The sequence below is a fragment of the Schistocerca americana genome, chromosome 2 (assembly GCF_021461395.2).
Source record: "Schistocerca americana isolate TAMUIC-IGC-003095 chromosome 2, iqSchAmer2.1, whole genome shotgun sequence".
Classification (NCBI taxonomy): Eukaryota; Metazoa; Arthropoda; class Insecta; order Orthoptera; family Acrididae; genus Schistocerca; species Schistocerca americana.
The window spans coordinates 93,466,280-93,487,500 of record NC_060120.1 but is presented as its reverse complement, the minus strand read 5'-3'; the positions used below and the strand labels follow the sequence as shown (position 1 = coordinate 93,487,500).

The 21,221-nt window shown below is 43.2% G+C and overlaps 1 long non-coding RNA gene across 1 annotated transcript in view; it reads left to right on the top strand.

Moving 5' to 3' along the window:
* The first annotated feature begins 443 nt into the window (after positions 1-443).
* LOC124596468 overlaps positions 444-21,221 on the top strand; it is a 293,278-nt gene continuing 272,500 nt past the window's right edge. The window contains exon 1 of the long non-coding RNA XR_006978304.1: positions 444-509. This is a non-coding gene — a long non-coding RNA (uncharacterized LOC124596468). The remainder of the gene's footprint in view (positions 510-21,221) is intronic.

Here is a 21,221-nt window from a genome sequence, read left to right as displayed (position 1 = left end):
GACTTGAACCAAGAACCTCTCGATCCGCAGCTGCTCACGCTAACCATGGGACCTCGGCGCTCCTGAGCTCAGACTATCTTTGATGTTGCCTATCTTGGGCATAGACTACTCAGTTTGTATATTTTGCTTATTTTTTTCATAGTTCCACACAACTTCTTCCTGTTTTCTCGATTGATCTGTGTTCAGTTTTTCAAGGCCTATCCACTGTGCCAACTTGTAACTAAATCTGAGAGGGGTGGGATGGGGAGGTTCCCTTGTGAGAACGCCGGTGAACCGCAACACGCGCGCGAGCTTACTCCGGAAGGTGGCGCCTCTCGCGGCGCCAGCGGAAGAGCGCCGCGCGTGCGCAGTCGGCGGCGTCGCGGGCGAGGCAGTCTGCGCGCGCGAGCCAAACAGCCGGCGCGCCGCTGCGGTACTTCAGTTCCTCCCGCGCAGCGCCCGCAGCAGGGCCCCCGCGACACGTGCGTCTCCTGGCGGCGCGCCGACGCCTCGCAGCTGCGGCCAACAGAGTGAGTAGGGGGCGGGCTGTCTGTCTGCCTCTCACCCCGCAATCACCACGATTCCTACTCTCTCCGCACGAAACTCTAGTGGGAGCCGGCAGCCCATTGCCAGTATGCTGGACGTAGGCCATTAATACATTACAGTACGGTGTCACGCGGGCGATGTGAGGTGAATGAGTGGGGAAGATCGAACTGGAAGTATTCTTTCCGTTGGTGTCTTCCCTCGAACCTTTGCCGACCGAGTGATGAAATGCCTTCGGAAGTTATTGCTGGAAGAAAAATGAATGTCGTTTCTACATGCATTACAATATGTAAACGTTATTAGGCTACTGACCATGCCCACTATGCAGTTTGTACGCTGTCACTCTATTCTTGACGCACTCTCAATCCTAGCAGAATTCTCGAACACGAAATTTGGCCTATATTAATACCGATAAAGTGTCCGCGAACTGAATGCTCTTCTGCGTTGAGTGGTCACAAAGTGCAGCGAGCACAAACACAACATCAAAGATAATACCTATTAATGGTAGGTAAAAGGTTATTGAACAAAGCCAGATAATAGGCTGACTCATTTAAGTATTCATGGTAGGTGCAGCGTATAAAATCACTCTGCAGCCTACACAAATTCACAAATTAGTTTTGGTGCATTCTAGCTATCGCTTCCATCAGGAAGGTTTCATCGAAGACAAAATTACAGACTTTGTATAGATGGACAAGCCGCAATCACAAAGCCGTGTTGCTTACGATAGACGTCTGAATAGTTGGCAACAAGATGAATTCAATTTATTTCCACTCAATTTTGATTGTTCTTAGATGCCATAACTATTAGGTTCAATGGAACCAACGATTGTTTGTGCCGGGATCGACTTTAACTACCTAAAATGGTACGCCGAAATGGTTTTCCTTTTTTTCTATAATAGCAAGGCGTATATAGAACAAGAGACTTTCATTATATCAAATTACCTGACACATGCGTTTCATTCCAAGCGGAAATTGTATTGGTACTAATAAACTTTCTGAAGAAATAAAATATTTCAGTAAGTATCGCCAAATGCAGTACCAGTAATTACTAGCTTGGAAAAACTGACAGATAGAACAACTGTGACATTACTTTGTATAATTTCAACTTCAAAATGATTGGTAACATTTGTTCTTTCTTAAATTTAATTAATCGTCGATCACTTCTCTGTAAATACAGTACAACACAATTGAGACGGAAATATCAATGAATATTTGTTAAGATCAGTATTATTGTGCTAGAGACTCCAAAACCTTTTCTAATTTTATATAACATACTGTCCCGTGTTTTTTTTTTTTCCGCTATTGCGGTCCATTCGTGAACTACGTTCGATGGACTAATTATCATAAGCTTCTAAGCAACAGAGTACTTAATAGACCATCGCAACAGTCTAGAATTGGATCTATTTTGTACCTTCATAAAAATGGATGAATCAATAAATTTCGGACTATGATCACATATATAAGCACTTTTAAATAACCGTTAACAAAAATACCTGCAGTTTTAGCCAATATACACTATTTATTACTTGCGGGGCAGCCTATGTTTGAACTTTACATTATTTTTTACCGCTAAGACACTTACTTGTTCAATGCAACTTTCATGTTCCGACGGTTCTAACACTGAAGTGAGAACATGTCTCACGTTACGAGAATAGCATAATCGTGTGCACAAGTTTTAGTACCACCCCTGCAACACTTTCCACTCGAACCTTTTCCGATACAGTATTGCGGATCTCCTCCGCACAAAACACCTGCCACTGTGTCGTGATTCGCAGGAATCCAGGTGTACTCGAGTGAATCGAGTTCTCAACGTCTCTCCCTAAAGCTCACTGACTGTAGTCGGTTGAACTAAAGGTATGTGCACGTGCTCAGCCTAAAACCGGGAAACAACTCTTAATCCGTGTACTTAAAGTAAAGAAGGCACTAAACGATGTAAATTACAAATCTGGAGTTATCATATTTGATGAACTGCAATGGTTCTCCCGTAAATCTTGTTGCACACTCTTCCACTTGGGGTGCATAGCGTTGTACACAAAATCAGTTGTTCGCTAACGGTCTGTTTCTGCGTAACAAGGGAAAGGAAACTGTCCAAATTCTGTAATGCATTAACATTGGTGCGAAAAATGCCAGGCGACATTCATTGCTCCATCTGCACCTGCGCATTGTTCGTACGTTCGACCACAATGGGTCAAAAATAAATCAACAACGAATCCCTACAGTTGCATACATCATCCGTGCAAACAGGACTTCCTCGGGCTGTACACGGATCGCGTAAACGCGACAGCTCATCCAGCCTCAGGATAAAATGTGTGAAGCCGTCAAATGCCGGTATCTAGGCGGCGAAGAATGAAGTGCTCGAAAGTGTTGATCGAGATGCTGTTGGACTAGAAATGTAGTTGCTCGCCACTGTGTCGACACGAACGTTTTTAAAAGCACTTATTCGATGTACTCTGACGACATTTAGTCAAGCACACTACCGTAACTGCAGCAATAAACCACTTTTCTTCATCAGTGATGAATTTTCAGTCTGCTGCTGAGTATGAGGTGGTTTGACACGTCCCGACAGACTAAAATTCTATGCCGCACCGGAACTCGAATCTAGGACCTTTGTCTTTCGCGGACAAGTAATTCAGGCTGAACTACCCGATAATGACTCCAGACCACCCTCACAGCTACGTAATTGTCCCAGGTTCGAGTCGAAGGCCGGCACACAATTTCAATGTTCCAGGAAGTTTCACTTCCATTCAAGTTTTCCATGTTGACACAACTGCAAGTGCAGGTGGAAAAATTTAGATTATTGTAGTCAGAAACGGCCAAACTAACATAGTGAGTACTCCATTTTCAACTATACTTAATATCAACATCCCAACCAGTACTTGCGTCCAATGACTGAACCGTTATGTAATTTTTATTTAATTGCCGTGATCGCAAATTTTTTTTTCAATAGAATTACCGTTTTCGGCTGCTCAACATAGGACATGTTGCAGAGCAGCAGAATAAGAGATTAAGCAGATGGCGAAACAGTAAAATTCTTTTCAAAGGCTGTGCGATGTTAAAAATTATGTAAATCATCATCGCTCTCCACATTATTTTATGCCAAATTCTGTTCGATTTATTGTGTATCAATCATTATTTGGCATGTGAACACTTATCACTACACCGTTAGCAACTGAAAATCAAGCTTTTACCGACTTGGTCAGTTAGATGTCCGTGCCTTGTAAAAGTCAAATGTACGTAGGCAGTGATGCAAGCAAATCACGTAACAAGTACCATTATCAGCCTGAGACCTGAATGCGTTCCTCGATTTTTTTCCATAATATTAAAAAAAGATTCTAAATGTATGCACCAACGAGCAATTTTGCCGCTTATCATCCTTCCACTTACAAAATTTAGAAAGCATCTATCCAAAAAAAAAAAAAAAAAAAAAAGAAAAAAAATGGTTCAAATGGCTCTAAGCACTATGGGACTTAACATGTTCGATTTCTACGTTTATTAGAGGAACTAATGGGACTAGATAATCGATTTTTGGTTTTTTCAGAAATCGGTTAAATGGTTGAAATGGCTCTGAGCACTATGGGACTTCTGAGGTCATCAGTCCCCTAAACTTAGAACTACTTAAACCTAACTAACCTAAGGACATCACACACATCCATGTCCGAGTCAGGATTCGAACCTGCGACCGTAGCGGTCGCGCGGTTCCAGATTGTAGCGCCTAGAACCACTCGGCCACCGCGGCCGGCAGGTATCTATTCATCACACAACTGTGTTACGGATCAGGATTCGAATCCGGATATCTACTTACTTAATAACGCGTTTTCCCGCGTATACTGCTATTTATTTAAGCTCTTTCTTCACTTCACCTGGTTCCTGCCTTCCAGCCATTATCCAGAGCTTAGTTGTATGAAGAATCACACCACATTACAGCTACCAATCGAGAACGCCAATGTGTGAACATAAATAAACGAAAAGACAGGTATCCAGATAAAGTTGCTATTTTTAGGTTATTTTACGTTCACACAGTTGTGATCTTGTTTCGTAATGGCAATTTCTTGTGTTCCTTATAGAACTAAACGCTGGATGATGGTTAAAACAGCAGAAATTACTAGTGAAACGGAAAATATGAGTAAATAAATAACAGCCTAAATGGGAAAATGCCTCATTCAAACGGTTCAAATGGCTCTGAGCACTACGGGACTTAACTACTGAGGTCATCAGTCCCCTAGAACTTAGAACTACTTAAACCTCACTAACCTAAGGACATCACACACATCCGTGCCCGAGGCAGGATTCGAACCTGCGACCGTAGCGGTCGCGCGGTTCCAGACTGTAGCGCCTAGAGCCGCTCGGCCACCCTGGCCGGCTCAAATTGCGTCATTCACTTGATAAATTTATGGCTGTGGCACCCGAAGTCGGTATCTATCTGTGTCATACGTGCACGCCTCTCGATACGATTCAATGCACTGCCCTAGCAAGGAGTGTCTCCGACTATCAGTCCCACTTTGACAAGCAGTTTCGACGTTCCGTTTACGAACATTCTAGCGAAAACATCGCGTATAGCCGACGATTTCAATCCGAAAATTATCAGGTGGAGTACGGAATTTTAGGTAGATTTGCGTGTTTTATTCAAATGTTTATGGTGACGCTTCGTTAGAATTTGTAACAGTAACGACCTGATGTTCTAGTTGAAATGAAACAAGATAAATAAGGCTACAATGTGCTTGCGGTCGCAGGTTCGAATCCTGCCTCGGGCGTGGATGTGTGTGATGTCCTTAGGTTAGTTAGGTTTAAGTAGTTCTAAGTTCTAGCGGACTGATGACCACAGATGTTAAGTCCCATAGTGCTCAGAGCCATTTGAACCATTTTGCTTGCGACTACCGCGTTGTGGAGACGTCTGCGGCAGCAGAGTTTTATGCTGCCGCGTGAAGGCGCACCCTGAGTGCTTCCGGCGCGGCGGCGTGTGGCCACTAAGTCAGCAGGTGAGGCGCTTCAGGCTGCAGCGGGCAAAGTCTGAGAGCACTCGAGCCGCGCCGCCGGCGTCGGCGTCGTATTGGCGATCAGATTAGCGCCGGCGCTGAGTTTTGTGGGCACGCCAGCGCCGGGGGCGGACATGCGAGCGCAGCGGGCCGGCACTGTGCGCCGATAAACGCCGCCCCCGCCACCCCCGCCGCCGCCACCTGCGCCGTAAATCCACGGCGGCCTTCCCCACTGTTTGTTGTTTGCGCTTTCGCCACTTCGCGCCCGCAGCCGACTGCAGGTGAAGGCGACAACGGCCTGTGGGCATCTGACCGCTCTCTCTCTCTCTAGCCCTGCATCAATCACTCTGCAACGCCGTAGCGTACCAGGAGCCGTCTTTGCAAACTGTCATAGCGACAAAGACACCTTTCACTATACAGGGTATACCACAACTAATAGCAAAGGCTCCATACTTTCAAAAACAGTGTTGAGTGCATGGCACGGGGTACTTCTCGTTGTACCAATGTTTGGCACCTCTTACTTGGGGTACGGTTATCGCTGAAACAATCTGTTTTCAACAACGTCGGTTTTCTTTTCAACACTAGTTTAGCCCAAATGTTAAAACGTTCAAAATAACCTATTTCTGGACGGCCGGAGTGGCCGAGCGGTTCTAGGCGCTACAGTCTGGAACCACGCGACCGCTACGGTCGCAGGTTCGAATCCTGACTCGGACATGGATGTGTGTGATGTTCTTATGTTGGTTAGGTTAAAGTAATTCTAATGATCTCAGAAGTTAAGTCCCATGGCGCTCAGAGCCATTTGAACCATTTAACCGATTTCTGAAAAAACCGAAAATCGGTTTTCTAGTCCCATTATTTCCTCTAATAAACGTAGAAATCGAACAAGATTGACTCCCTCGTCTTCAAGATACATAGAATTGAAATATTAAATTAAATAGCAAAAGGATTTTTTTTATTCCAGTCTTTGATCACAATATCAATTGCTTATACGATGACCGGTTTCAGTCCGTAATTACCATTCTCACATCTTTTTTAGGACATCGTGTAAAGAAGATCTGAGGATGGTCATTACGGACTGAAACCGGTCATCGTTCAGACCTTCTTTACACCATGTCCTAAAAAAGATTTGAGAATGGTAATTACGGACTGAAACCGGTCATCGTATAAAGAATTGATATTGTGATCAAAGACTGGAATAAAAAAACATTTGGCAGTAGTGCATCACTGTTTGTATACGCGACTATGTCGCAGTTGGTGAAAGAAAGGAATGTTTCGCTAACCCTCTCGAAAACTCTACCAAAAATCACTAGTATTCTTTTGTTGATTCTAATTTTGAAACTCTGCTCAAAATTATGATGTAAAAGCGAGGATCATATCACTGTTTGGGCATTACGATTAGTCACATGATAAAAAGTGAAAACTGGGTTTGGAGAACTTACATTTTTCATGTCAATTTTTCGGTTTTCAAAACATACAAGCAGGTAGAGGCATGTTATGTAGTAGACACAGACAACAGATCAGCTTCTTTCTATTAATGTTGTAAGCTATGAATAAATTGTTAAGTTTTCCCCGTAAATGATGTCGCAAGTTTGTCTTCACTCACCCACTTCTTAAATCCTTCAAAGCATGTGGGGCATTGTTCTTCAATGATACCGCACTTCGTAAAATACTTCCACACTAGGGATGACGCCACTCTGCAAGGCAACTCAAGTTCGACGAGAACAGCAAGAAACGACCGTATAGACCAGAAGGGGCAAGTCACGCACACTTCATGTACACGCCTGCCATCCAGTAGACCACGCCATATGGTACCAGGGCCATTATTGTCTCAGTAATGCTGTACCAGTTCTTATGCCATGTGTTGGCTGCTCATTTGTTTACTTTCTCATTAAAAGAACACTGATCGGTTTTCCCGTTTTTTATAATAACGAAATATTTCAAATCAATGCAAATTTTATCAGTAAGAATAAATCCTTTTTAAAAAAAGGGTTTATTTAAAAATGAAAAATTTTAGCACAGCTGCTATGACTAGTTGATAGTTCTGTTTTGTTTTTTTTACTCGTTCATTAGCAAAAAATTAAAAAAACGCCTGTTATAACCAAGACGAAGCAAATAACTTAAATACCGTTTATTCAGAACTAAAATCCTGGCATCAGCTTTAACCAGTAGGTTTTTCCCATTCCCATCACCTAGCGGTGCATTAGTCACTCTTTAATATTGTCGCGATCCAGGAGCGCTTTTTTACGAACCATCAAAGCGACAAAGACACCACAGAGTGTATCACAATTAATAGCAAAACCTCCATACTTTGAAAAACAGTGTTAAGTGTATGGCAGTGATTACTTCCCGTCGTACTAGTTATTAGGGCTTCTTACTATTGTATTCGAGTATGGATCATTCGAAGAATAATTGCACAAATGCTTCTGTGCACGCTATAATTATTCTTAATCCTTCCTACGGGAACGATGTGTATGGGACTTTGCGGGGGGGGGGGGGGGGAGGGGGAGTATTCCTTGTTTTATTTTACTTAATGCTGCGGCTGTTCTATTCTACAGGCTCTTACGTTCCTCGCGATCAGGTGTTCGACCTACCGACTGGCCTGATGAAACCTGAGTTATTAGACACAGGAAGAAGCCACATAAAACGACGTTTTGTAGAAATCCCCTAACGGTTACGATTTTACTAACCACTGAGAAACCCTGAGTGGTCTCATTGAAATCTCACTAATTAGGAGAAGTCGAGGGGAAGTAATTCGTAAGTATGACAGTACGCCAAAAACCGACCAAAGTCAAAGCGTAATCTCACTGCCACCGATAAGAAAACTTTCACTAGCGTCAACTGCTTTCAGTACTGCCTCTAATTAACCTTTAGTCCAGATACTGACAGCGTATTTCGTAACCCTCGAACAGAAGTCACCCAAGACCAAATTACTAGCAGAATTCAAAATTAACATCCCTATAATTCCGGGTAACGAATACATCTACGCGCCATTTAAAATCCCTAGATACATCTCAATTTCAATACAAGACTCAAAAAGAAATTCGCAGTTCTGGCTTGGCGCTGTATAGATCAGTCAATGACCAAATCCAACATAGCACTGTTTATTATTTTTATTATTTTATATAAGATCAAACCACAGTGTAACATACACAGTCACGACGCTCATTCCTGTGAAAATTATTACCCTCTGACAACTGGAACAACAATAGCAGCCCCTAGCGGCGAGACGTCAGCCGCAAGATTAATGTGGTCTTAATCATTTTTCTTCTTAGTTAACGAAACAGTTATTATATTTTAGCGTTCGAAGCATTAGTAAATTACTGAGAGACGCTAATTATTGTGAAATAAATGTAAACACAGCCGAATCTTACTGATTCAGTGCAATAAGCTACAATTTATTCATGAAGAAATACTTTCGAATATGTCAATAATTGCAGCTTATACTGCTGAAATCATGCGAGTATAAAGTCATATTTCATCAATGAGAAATATAAATTTTTGTAGTTTCCCGTTCTTAGTATGATAGGCACTTTCCTTGACACCTAACAGTTCTGTGTGAAGTCTAACGATTCGCCCTTTACTAAACTTCATGCGACTTTCCAACGCACGAATATTTTCGCGAAAGTGACTATTTTTGCTTGAAAAGAGGAAGCGTTGAAAAGTCTTACCGTTAGCGGTTCAGATATACCAACAATGGCGGAATTGGTTTTTTCTTTGTTGGGTAACAGTTTAATTACTTCTGACGTTTTATTATCACGTCCTTGTGGTTTTCCCCTCAGCAACAGTCGTGAAGTCTGGTGAACAGAACTTCACGTTGGTGAATAGTTACACAACGTCTTTCTGCAAAAGGTAAGACCTTCCGATGTTAAATAACTATTTTTCCTCTCTTAAAAAAACGATACTCTTCAACAAATATCTGTGGATCACAAGAGAATTAAAATAAACTGTTTCGTAATGTACCCTTTCATACCTCCCAGGGTCTTTAGGAAACCAAAGAAAGAAAAATGTATCATTTTTTAGTTACCGTCGACTTTATTGGGAATACTTGCGCTCTCCGTTGTAAGAAGTGTGTTAGAAATCAGTATAAACGATACTGTTCGCACTCGTTCTATATTGTGTTCAGAAGTGTTGTTTGCTGGCCACTTGCAGCGCTGCTGTCTCGGAGTATAACGAAAATGAACAGGTACATTGCGACTGTATGCGTTAGATTGTGGTACGGCTCGAAGCAGCGCACACTTATACACATTGTGCTTTCTAAAACATTTTTTTCTACGAGTAACGATAGAATTTCCCCCAGCTATAGACGATGGCTGCACTATCAGCTTTCTCTTTATTAAAAATCGCCTCCAAGCGACCAGAAAATTAACATGGTCTCGACAATGGGATTATTAGAATGCAGGTTCTTGTAAGTTTCGGAGCAGGATTTCGAGTAATTAGTGGCATTTATCTTCAAGCGTCTGCCAACATCTTCGTGACTATCTCCGGTGCGTTGAGCAAACATATGACCACACATGCTCTTCTTCTTTATATGCGTTCAGTATCCGGATTACCTTATTTGGTGGGGGTCTCATACACTTGAGCAATATTCAGAAAAGATTAGCACGAGCATTTTGCACGCAATTACCTCTGTAGGCTGATTATATTCACTCAGTATGTTACTATTTAACCGAAGTCATCCACCGACCTTTCCTGTGACCGAATCTATGTGATCATTCACTTCAAATCAGTAAAAATAGAGCTATCCAATTATTTCTAAGAGCCAGTGATTCCAATAGTGAGTCGTTAATATTGTATTAGCAGGGTAATACGTTTCTTTTATTCGTTTCGTTGATGATAGAAACAATCACTTTCCAGCGGTCATGAGTCTGCAAACCAGCCATTTGCTAGATAATTGTCACTGCATGGGTCCGTCACTATTGACTTCAGTACGATATATAGTGCTAAGTGGTGCCAATCTATTTCAAATGCAAACTTCGTGGTTCACGTTTCACCCAAGGCCTACCTTGACAAGGAGTACATTACAGCTAAATAACTTTCTATATTACAATTCATCGTACACCAGTGTTGGCCGTTGATCATGTGCTAATGTGCAACAGCACACTGTATATACCGCACGTAAATTATCCCATTTCTTTTCTAATGCGAGCTGCAAAGTCACAATGAAACTGCGCCGTTCCTCTTGTAATACGTGCTGGTATTCAAATAAAACGTACAGAAACGAGTTGCATAGCGCTCTATTCGCAGTAGCTACAAACCAGTATCGGGTGGTGAAATGATGGCCAGACGCGCTACAGTCAACTTAGGGAAGGAACGCAGCTGTCTGTTTTCGATTCACGTGCTCTAATGTGACTTTATCCCTACTGGCACCATGGATAGAATGCTGCTCACAGTACAGGCTAGTAATTTTCTTTGAAACTGCGTGTAAACTACTGTGTAAGCAACATGGCGAATTCTATAGCTGATTGCTAAAGGGGTCCTTTCCCAGGAGATCATTGGAGGAGAAAGTGGAAGTTAAAGATTCAGGTAGAACTCATTCAAATTTAAATCTAACAGGGGGAGAGCGTGAGATGGGAGCGGTTCACCGATTTGGGTCACATTATGTCTCTGGAAGCAGATAGATGCCCCTTTGAAACTCCTAGAATATTTCACCTGAGTCGGCCTTGGTAAAACATAAAACCATCTATAAAGATTTACGAGTAGAAAATGAGGAACTCTTGAGGATTGCCATGGCACAGTGGTCACCGAATAGCCTGGTTTGCTTCCTGCTGCTACCATATATTTTTTAAATTTTTTGCAATGTTAAACTATTAATTATAAAGTTAAAATATATTTAAACAGTTCAATTTGTATTCAGACAATTAATGTATTCAATCCAGTTACCATTACTATTCTTGTAAGTCAGAAGTTCATACATGGTAGTAAAAATACGAGTATACCAGGAAATTTAGCATGAAAAGTGTATGAAAAGAGGTGGAGTTGTGGGTGAGACGTTAGCAATGCTCTATTTTGCTTACCAGGCTTGTCATTCGGGAACGGTGATGCGTGAGGTACAGGGTAGTGGAAGATCTAGGACATATTACTGCATTAATACACAAACATAGTGGAAATCATAAACATACGAACAACGTATCTTATTTTAGTGCATTAGATAAAACTAATTTCGCAATTGTATAAAGTCACTTCTATCATGACGACATAGTGAAAGTCTGTTTGTCTTTCTAATATTGTAGCACTCTGGCGAAATTTTGCATGAGCCACCACTTATGTACACTCATAGCTCTGAAATGAGCTACGAATTCTTTCAACACCCTTTCACCATCTTGCAAAGCTTGAGAAGACTGTACAATTCACTGCTTCAATTCTTCAAAATGGTTCAAATGGCTCTGAGCACTGTGGGACTTAACACGTGAGCTCATCAGTCACCTAGAACTTAGAACTATTTAAACCTAACTAACCTAAGAACATCACACACATCCATGCCCGAGGCAGGATTCGAACCTGCGACCGTAGCAGTCGCTCGGTTCCGGACTGAAGCGCCTAGAACCGCTCGGCCATTACGGCTGCCTCAATTCTTCAACCATTCCGTCGAGAGTGCAGTACACGTCACTCTTGAGATGACCTCTGGCGGAAAATCCAGTTGATTGAAGTCAGGCAATCTTATAGTCGGAGATAACATTCTCCTCTTGTCATATCCATCTCGGACGAGACAGACGTCCTTAATCAGTAGCAAAATATGACCAAGTCTCGCCTGTCATATACCACTGTCCGGAACCTATAGCAATGACTGAAATTTGAGTGCAGTTAGACGTAGAATTAATCGCAAACGTCTGATATAAATTTCTCTTTGGACGATACTTCATACTAAATTCAGTGTGGGCTCCTAATCGCACAGCTGCCGTTATCTGCCGTTATTTATTGATCTAGGTTTACTGAGATTTTCTTGATGTTATTACCGTATTTCGTTCACCTGCGTCACTTCTCCTTATTGTTGATAATACACACTGTGTTAAGTGAAGAAAGAATGCCACTTTTATATGCTTTATTAATGACAAGATTTGTTTCAGGCTCTAAACCATTTCCAGGTGGCATCAGTACAACGTGTTTGCCGACTGCATTTTGACCGCTGCAGCTGTCCTTCGTTCTGTAGTTTGTAGGTAGCTGCAGCGATCATAATGCAGTAAGGAGTTGTATTGACGAATATGTAAATATTTTACGCTAATTGGCGTAAAGGAAAACCCGAAACTCGTCTTTGCATAAAGAAATCAAATAAAGTGTGACTTGTTGCTCTATTTTCTCAATAATTCCTCCACAGTCCTCCACTGACACGGATAAATGAACACAGCCTATGTATTAACACGGTCCGCCTCCGCAGATGAGTATTCATGCAAAGAACCCGAGTTCGATTCCCGGTACTGCGGAGATGAGGAGCTACGTGACCGAGAAGCAATGACTCCAGGTCTCTAAAACCGATAACGGGCGGAGGTGCGGTTTACTAACTCCATGTACCCTTCATAACGCATCTGATGTCGCCGTTGGCAGAGTATGACACAGCGGTTTGTCGGTACCGTTCGGCCCTCAGGTACCTGTGGAACGTAATGTATTAACACGACGTGCTGCCGATTCTTTAAGTCGATGTTCATCAAAGGTGTTACCAAGGAAACAACATTAACGTCTCGCATAAAAATAATTCTTTTGCCAAACATTTGGACTTGTTGAATAAATGTCAGTAGTTTCGTGCACTATTTACTTTTTGTGAAACCTGTGCGCTTACCTTTTATTCGATTGATAATATTTAGCACGAAATATGAAATCCGTGTAACTGTTAGGTCCTAAAAGTGCCAGTAGCACAGCACAATGATAGGAGTTATTTGTACAAAGCACATCTACATCTACATCTACATCTACATCCATACACGGCAAGCCACCTGACGGTGTGTGGCGGAGGGTACCTTGAGTACCTCTATCAGTTCTCCCTTCTATTCCAGTCTCATATTGTTAGTGGAAAGAAAGATTATCGGTATGCCTCTGTGTGGGGTCTAATCTCTCTTATTTTATCCTCATGGTCTCTTGGCGAGATATACGTAGGAGGGAGCAATATGCTGCTTGACTCCTCGGTGAAGGTATGATTTCGAAACCTCAACAAAAGCCCGTACCGGGCTACTGAGCGTCTCTCTTGCAGAGTCTTCCACTGGAGTTTATCTGTCATCTCCGTAACGCTTTCGCAATTACCAAATGACCCTGTAACGAAGCGCGCTGCTCTCCGCTGCATCCTCTCTATCTCTTCTATCAACCCTTTCTATCATGAACGTCTTCCTGAGCAGATTAACTTAGGAAAACGTAATAACGATACGAGGTCCCCTCCGCCAAGCACTGTGCAGTGGTTTCCGGAGTACTTATATAGAGGTAGACGTAGAGGAAGATGTTCGATGAAATGACAACGTAAGTCTGTCTACTCATGGGATGGTCAGATGCCAGGCTCAGGTTTGCCATATGATTCCCAAGGAGGCGTACGTCATCCAAGAGAGAGATTGTTTGAAACAAACCGATGTTTGGACAGATTTCTGAGTAACTCGTCGGTGGAAGCCTGATCAAACGGTCGGAATACGAAAATGTCAGTAAGCGTAAAACATTTCACTAATAATAAGCACGTCCCATAAATATTTTGAATTGTGTTCCATCCTAGAAATTCGTAGAGATCGTGGACAGCAACTGAAATGTGACCCATGCGAATGAAAACATACAGCCTGATTAACGGAGACGGGGAATATTCGAAGAAGACTAGGGCACCTCGTCTAATTGGAGACAGCACAAGGAAGCTGGTGTCCCATAACCCACATACCAATTGGAGCCACAGTGCACATTACTTCTGTCAACACGTAATATACATATTGACCTTGAGGATGAATCATAGAAAATGGGAAGATTTTGATTTGATTGGCTCATACTTTACAGAAGCCTTACTAAAATGTCTTTTAAAATATGAACAATATCTAATGTGACAGTATGTTTTCATTCGCTTGGGTCACATATCAGTGGCTGTCCGCGGTCTCTACGAATTTCTAGGATGGAACACAATTCACAGTTGTTATGGGACGTGCTTCTTATTACTGAAATTTTTGAAGCTTACTGATGTTTTCGTATTGCGTCCAAATATCTGTGACGATATTCTGTTATTTCAGAATACTGCAACGTAGTTACTCGACAAGTGAGCAATCGAGGTTAGCACTTTCATGTCTCGTTTCCTTACTATGTCTGCACCTAGGGTGAGTAACCTGACCTGATAATCGCAACAAAACAGAAATCAGTACGTGTTTGAGAGCAAGGTTTGTTGTGAGTGAGTGTTTTACTCCTTTTTACGTTTTTAGTTAGTTAACAAGTATGTATTCTTCGAGTCAGTATAAACATATTTTTAATGTCATCTCCTAATTCTTGAAAAAACATGAATAATCAAAAACTCTCAGTATGATATGTAGTCAGGTAACGTTATGTAAAAGGAAGGTGTTACGCTAATCTTCGGAGGAACAAACCACAAATAGTAACTTGACCTCCTTTGCCAGTAAACGGAGCTTAGGGATGCTGGACCTAAACTGTGCGAGCACTACTCACACTACTTAGTACATTATTCTGAAAATTCCTGCAAAAAGTTTCAAGTCAATCCATATCAATTATCACGTAACTGCGTTAACCGTTACAAAGACTTCGGAATGCTGATGTCAAGTGCAAAGACACGTTTAAAGGAATCAATGTCACTTGATTGAGCAAGATTGAGATTTTCACTCTGCAGCGGAGTGTGCGCTGATACGAAACTTCCTGGAATTCAGGACTTTTGCCTTTCGCGGGCAAGTGCTCTACCAACTGAGCTATCCAAGCACGACACACGCCCCGTCCTCACAGCTTTACTTCTGCCAGTATCTCATCTCCTACCTTCCAAACTTTACCGAAGCTCCCTGCGAACCTTGCAGAACTAGCGCTCATGAAAGAAAGGATGTTGCGGAGATATGGCTTATCCACAGCCTTGGGGGATGTTTACAGAATGAGATTTTCACTCTGCAGCGGGGTGTACGCTGATATGAAACTTCCTGCCAGATTAAAATTGTATTCCGGGCCGAGACTCGAACTCAGGACCTTTGCCTTTCGAGGTCAAGTGCTCTACCATCCACAGTTCTGCAAGGTTCGCAGGAGAGCTTCTGTAAAATTTGGAAGGTAGGAGACGAGGTACTGGCAGAAGTAAAGCTGCGAGGGCGAAGCGTGAGTCGTGCTTAAGTAGCTCAGATGGTAGAGAACTTGCAAAGGTCCCGAATTCGAGTCTCGGTCCAGCACACAGTTTTAGTCTGCCAGAAAGTTTCATTCAGCAAGAGATTCGCCTTCAGGCGTACCGTCACTTGTCTAAAAGTAGATGGTTCTGGGAATACTTGACGATAACAAAAAAAAAAAAAATGGCTCTGAGCACTATGGGACTCAACATCTATGGTCATCAGTCCCCTAGAACTTAGAACTACTGAAACCTAAATAACCTAAGGACAGCACACAAAACCCAGTCATCACGAGGCAGAGAAAATCCCTGACCCCGCTTGACGATAACACCTCAGGTACCCATGATAAAGACTCCTGTCTACAGTGTTTACTGTCATCGTTCACTGTGACGACGATCGCTGTTGAGGCTAGGATCTTGGACGCCAGTGCTACCGCGGCGTCGCCCCCGCGTCGCGCAATGAAAGCAGCGGCGAGCGGGCGCCGGCACTGCCTCGTTGTTGGGCCGTGTTGGGCGGCGCTATTGAGCGGCCTGTCAGCGCCAACGGCGGCCGCCCATTCACGCTAAAGAGCGATTGCTCGGCGCGCACTGCGCGGCGCGGCCAGCTGCTGGCAACTAGCGGCTGACGCCACTCCCCTTTCACTCACAGAGCGCTGCGATTGAGACGGCGCAAGGCCGGGCGGAGCGACGCGTGTGACGTCACACACCGTTGTTCTCGCACAGCCTGCTGGCGCCCAACTCCACAGTGGTGCCTGCGGGAACTACGTGGAATTCCATTCTCCAGTCCTAACGGTTATATGAAGGAATCAACCCAACATCAGTAGCATGATACTAGTACTCACAGGCATCTACGAAGGGCGTACAAGAAGCTTTGAAATACACTACTGGTCATTACAATCGCTGCACCAAGAAGAAATGCAGATGAAAAACGGGTTTTCATTGGCCAAAAATATATTATACTAGAACTAACATGTGATTACATTTTCACGCAGTTTGGGTGCATAGATCGTGAGAAATCAGTACCCAGAACAACCACCTCTGGCCGTAATGACGGCCTTGATACGCCTGGGCATTGAGTCAACCAGAGCTTGGATTGCGTGTACAGGAACACCTGCAGATGCAGCTTCAACACGATATCACAGTTCATCAAGAGTAGTGACTGGCGTATTGTGACGAGCCAGTTGCTCGGCAACCATAGACGAGACGTTTTCAATCGGTGAGAGATCTGTAGAATGTCCTGGCCAGGGCAGCAGTCGAACATTTTCTGTATCCAGAAAGGCCCGTACAGCACCTACAACATACGGTCGTGCATTATCCTTTTGAAATGTAGGGTTTGACAGGGATCGAATAAAGTGTGGAGCCACGGGTCGTAACACATCTGAAATGTAACGTCCACTGTTCAAAGTGCCGTCAATGCGAACAACAGGTGACCGAGACGTGTAACCAATGGCACCCCATACCATGTCAGCACGTTGTAGATATCGCCACCGGTGCCAACCTTGTGTGAATACTCTGAAAAGCTAATCATTTTTATATCACAGCATCTTCTTGCTGTCGGTTAAATTTCGCGTCTGTAGGACGTCATCTTCGTGGTGTAGCAATTTTGACAGCCAGTAGTGTATATTTTCTTTCTCAGGTATTTTTGGTTGAGAAAACGAATAATTTGTTGTGGAACGTCACGGGATGTTCCCGCTTTAGCTTCTAAAGTTTCATGACGATACGCTAGCTGATAGTGCTATACGTAGCCTTCAAAACGCTGTCTGTAACGGAGGTGAGTATCAAGCGGAGAGCTCATTGAGTTTTTCTGGCGGTAAACCAGAGGATCCAAGATATCCGTAGCCGCTTGCAGAAAGTCTACGGATACCTGGCACATAACAAAAGCACGGTGAGTCGTAGTGCGGGGATTCTGTCACCATCGCAACGAGGTCACGCCAACTTGTCCGATCTCCGGCGCGTCGGCTGGCCGCTCACACCTGTGACTCCTGAAATACTGGAACGTGCCAACACTCTCATTCGTCGTGAACGAAGCATTACAATCAAACACCTCGCCACTCAGCTGGATGTCTCTGTTGGTCGTGCCGACTCATTCGTCTACCAGTTGGAGTACTCAAAGCTGTGTACCTCCTGTGTTCCTCGCTGCCTAACATGACAGTAAAGAACAACGAAGGGCCATCTGTGCGGAATGGTTTGCGCTTTGTGAGGCTGATCGTGGAAACTTTTTTCGAACATCGTCACAGGTGATGAAACGTGGGTTATGTTATGTTATGTTAACCGGGGACCTAGAAACGACGAGGAGGCTCCGTCTCCGCCACAGCCGTAGTGGTCCACAACCCCACGACGACTACCACAGTCCACTTCATCCCTCCGCCGCCCCACACCGAACCCAGGGTTATTGTGCGGTATGGCCCCCGGTGGAGCCTCCCCCCAGGGAACGTCTCACACCAGACGAGTGTAACCCATGTTTGCGTGGTAGAGTAATGGTGGTGTACGCGTACGTGGAGAACTTGTTTGCGCAGCAATCGCCGACATAGTGTAGCTGAGGCGGAATAAGGGGAACCAGCCCGCATTCGCCGAGGCAGATGGAAAACAGCCTAAAAACCATCCACAGACTGGTCGGTTCACCGGCCCTCGACACAAATCCGCCGGGCGGATTCGTGCCGGGGACCGGTGCTCCTTCCCGCCCGAACGTGGGTTCATCTCTTCGAACCGGAAACAAAACGGCGATCAATGGAGTAGCGCCACATCACCTCTCCTCCGCGCCCTGAGCAGGAAATGTGATGGCGACGCTCTTCTGGGACTCTGAAGCTGTTATTCTGTTTGATGTCCTCCATAGTTCGATAGCACAGGTGCAGCCGTAGGACGTATGTAGCTTTTAATGAAGGAAGAAATTTGTTCAAATGGTTCAAATGACTCTAAGCACTTTGGGACTTAACATCTGAGGTCATCAGACCCCTAGACTAAGAACTACCTAAATCTAACTAACCTAAGGCATCTGAGGTCATCAGACCCCTAGACTTAGAACTACCTAAATCTAACTAACCTAAGGACATCACATACACCCATGCCCGAGGCAGGATTCGAACCTGCGACCGTAGAAGCAGCGCGGTTCCGGACTGAAGCGCCTAGAACCGCTCGGCTACGGCGGCCGGCGAAAAACTGTGTGAGAATAGTTTCAGATGTAGTTCTGTTGAGTGATTATGATGTCAGTCTTCACTTGAGAAACAATATAATCAAACTGTAGTTATTAGTACATAGTTCTATTCGTAAAGCTTACCAATGTAGTGAAATATGCCTGAAGCAAGTCAGGATATTTGGAGGATTCTCCGTGGTAGTTTGAAATACTTCTGAAATTTGTTTTTCGTTGTATTTCCCCCTCTGTATACTACATGAAGAAAATTACCTTATTTTATGTGCATGGTGTAAAAAAGAGTTGTTTTAGGCATTTGCTTATAGATTATCATTAGTGTAATTCTTTTATATAACAAAAATGAGTTACTTATTTTCAGTTAACAAAATGCACGTATCTGAAACAGTAAACTAGAAAACAAAACAAAAATCATGAATGTGAAACGCGAAACAACAATTTAAAACATAAAATAAATGTAAGAAAAGTTATTAATAAAAATAATAATTCATGGTTAGAAATTAGTTACGCTGAAAATACTCCGACAGCATATTGGGTCCACCTTATTTTACAGAAAATGTATTTCAGGAACCAGTTTTAATACAGCGGGGTGAATTTGGCTTGCAGGCTTCTCTAATTTGTTATTTTATTTCGTTGCTACCAGTTTCAACGCTTCAGTGCTTTATCTTCAGGCTGTTTTTGATGCAGTACAGGTTGATATGATCCCCGTACATAACACACCAGTTGCCAGCGTTACTGAATACGCAGATAATGTCTCAGCACTCCTACCATCAACTTCCAAATTTAGTTTTTGTCCTATGAAAAGTTTTCATTTTCAAAAATAAGTTTCTAATTATTGCAAAAGATGATTATACGGTTTTCAAGTACGTTAATTACATTTCAACTTTTATGCGAACAACATTTTTGATATGTCATCGTTTCGAAGATATTCCCACTAAATCTAAAGTGCCAAATTATCTTTCAGAGTGTATTTTGTCCCTCAAAAGTAATATCGGACACAACAAAGAAATACGTACGTCATTATTGTGTCCCCCCCACCCCCCTAGACACCCGCCAAGTTTCATTAACTTTATCACTTGGGAATGTTCTCTTGTAAGTACATATATATATTTGAAATGTAAACGCTTCGATTAAGTCTGCTTCTAAGTAGGTTAAAGTTTTCTGGTTGTTGGGCTTCTCTCAAGTCATTATCCAATTAATTCGTAAACTAACAATCGTCTCGGAAAGCTGGCAATACGATGCTCTCGTTCTGTTAACATCGAGAGTGCAGTACACGTCACTGCTCAAAAGACCCCTGTCAGAAGGATCTACAGGATTCACGTCAGGTGGTCTTGGATGGCATGGTGGAGGCCCTGATCGAACTATACCTCTTTCGCCACATTGGCGCATTAGATGTCGCCTCACACCAGCAGTATCTTTCCTATTCGGAATGAAATTCTAAACGTAATTCTATATTTACTTTTAGCCGACCTAATGAAGTTCCTCATTTCGGTGCGATTGCCTCTTCACAGATTTTGAAGACCGTGTTCACTGCAGAAAGATGGTTATTTCCTAAGCTTTACGACGAGTCCCTGTTTACAGCCGGAGTGCTATGGCAGACAGTAGATGATGAAGGAAGAAATCAGCCGTCACTCAAGAAGCTCCAGTTGGCAGAATGAGTGAGGACATAAACCGCGCCTTTCAATGAAGCTGCTTCCTAACCTCCTCGACATCTCACATTCATCGAAGGATTATGACTGCGTTGTAATGTTGTGACCAGATATGATGTCACGAGGGCTCCTGATAACTGTGAAATCGACATATTTATGGCGGTAGGGCTGAAGCAGATGTCTTGTGTAAAAAGGAATGGGCTTGTGTAATGTATGGTGCGGTGGTTAATCCCGTTATTCAAAGACCGCAAATACGAAGACTCGGTATTGAATTCTTTGTACGTTGTGAGGTATTTTCTGCCACACATCGGTTAACGTGTTAAATTGTGGGTCATCAGGTACCCGGCTGGATAAGGCGGTTCGATGGTTGACAGAAGATAAGCTCTTAGTACGTCCATTAGGTCCAGTCGTAATAAGGCAATGCTGTCTTGAAACGGATCTTCGGGTCTATGATATTTATTTTCTGTATGAGGAAAGGATCGAATTGGTAGAGACTTGGTGTTAGAGGCTGGGTGGGAAGGTCGTTGAGTAACCGCGTGGGAATGTCATTGAGTAACAGCAGGAGCTGGAGTCTTCGTAAGATGACATTAGCAAATGGCCTTAACGGCAGTAACGTGAGCAGATTGTAGGAATTTCTATAAATCAGAACAGAAAAAGTTTCGTCCTCCCACACTGACAGAG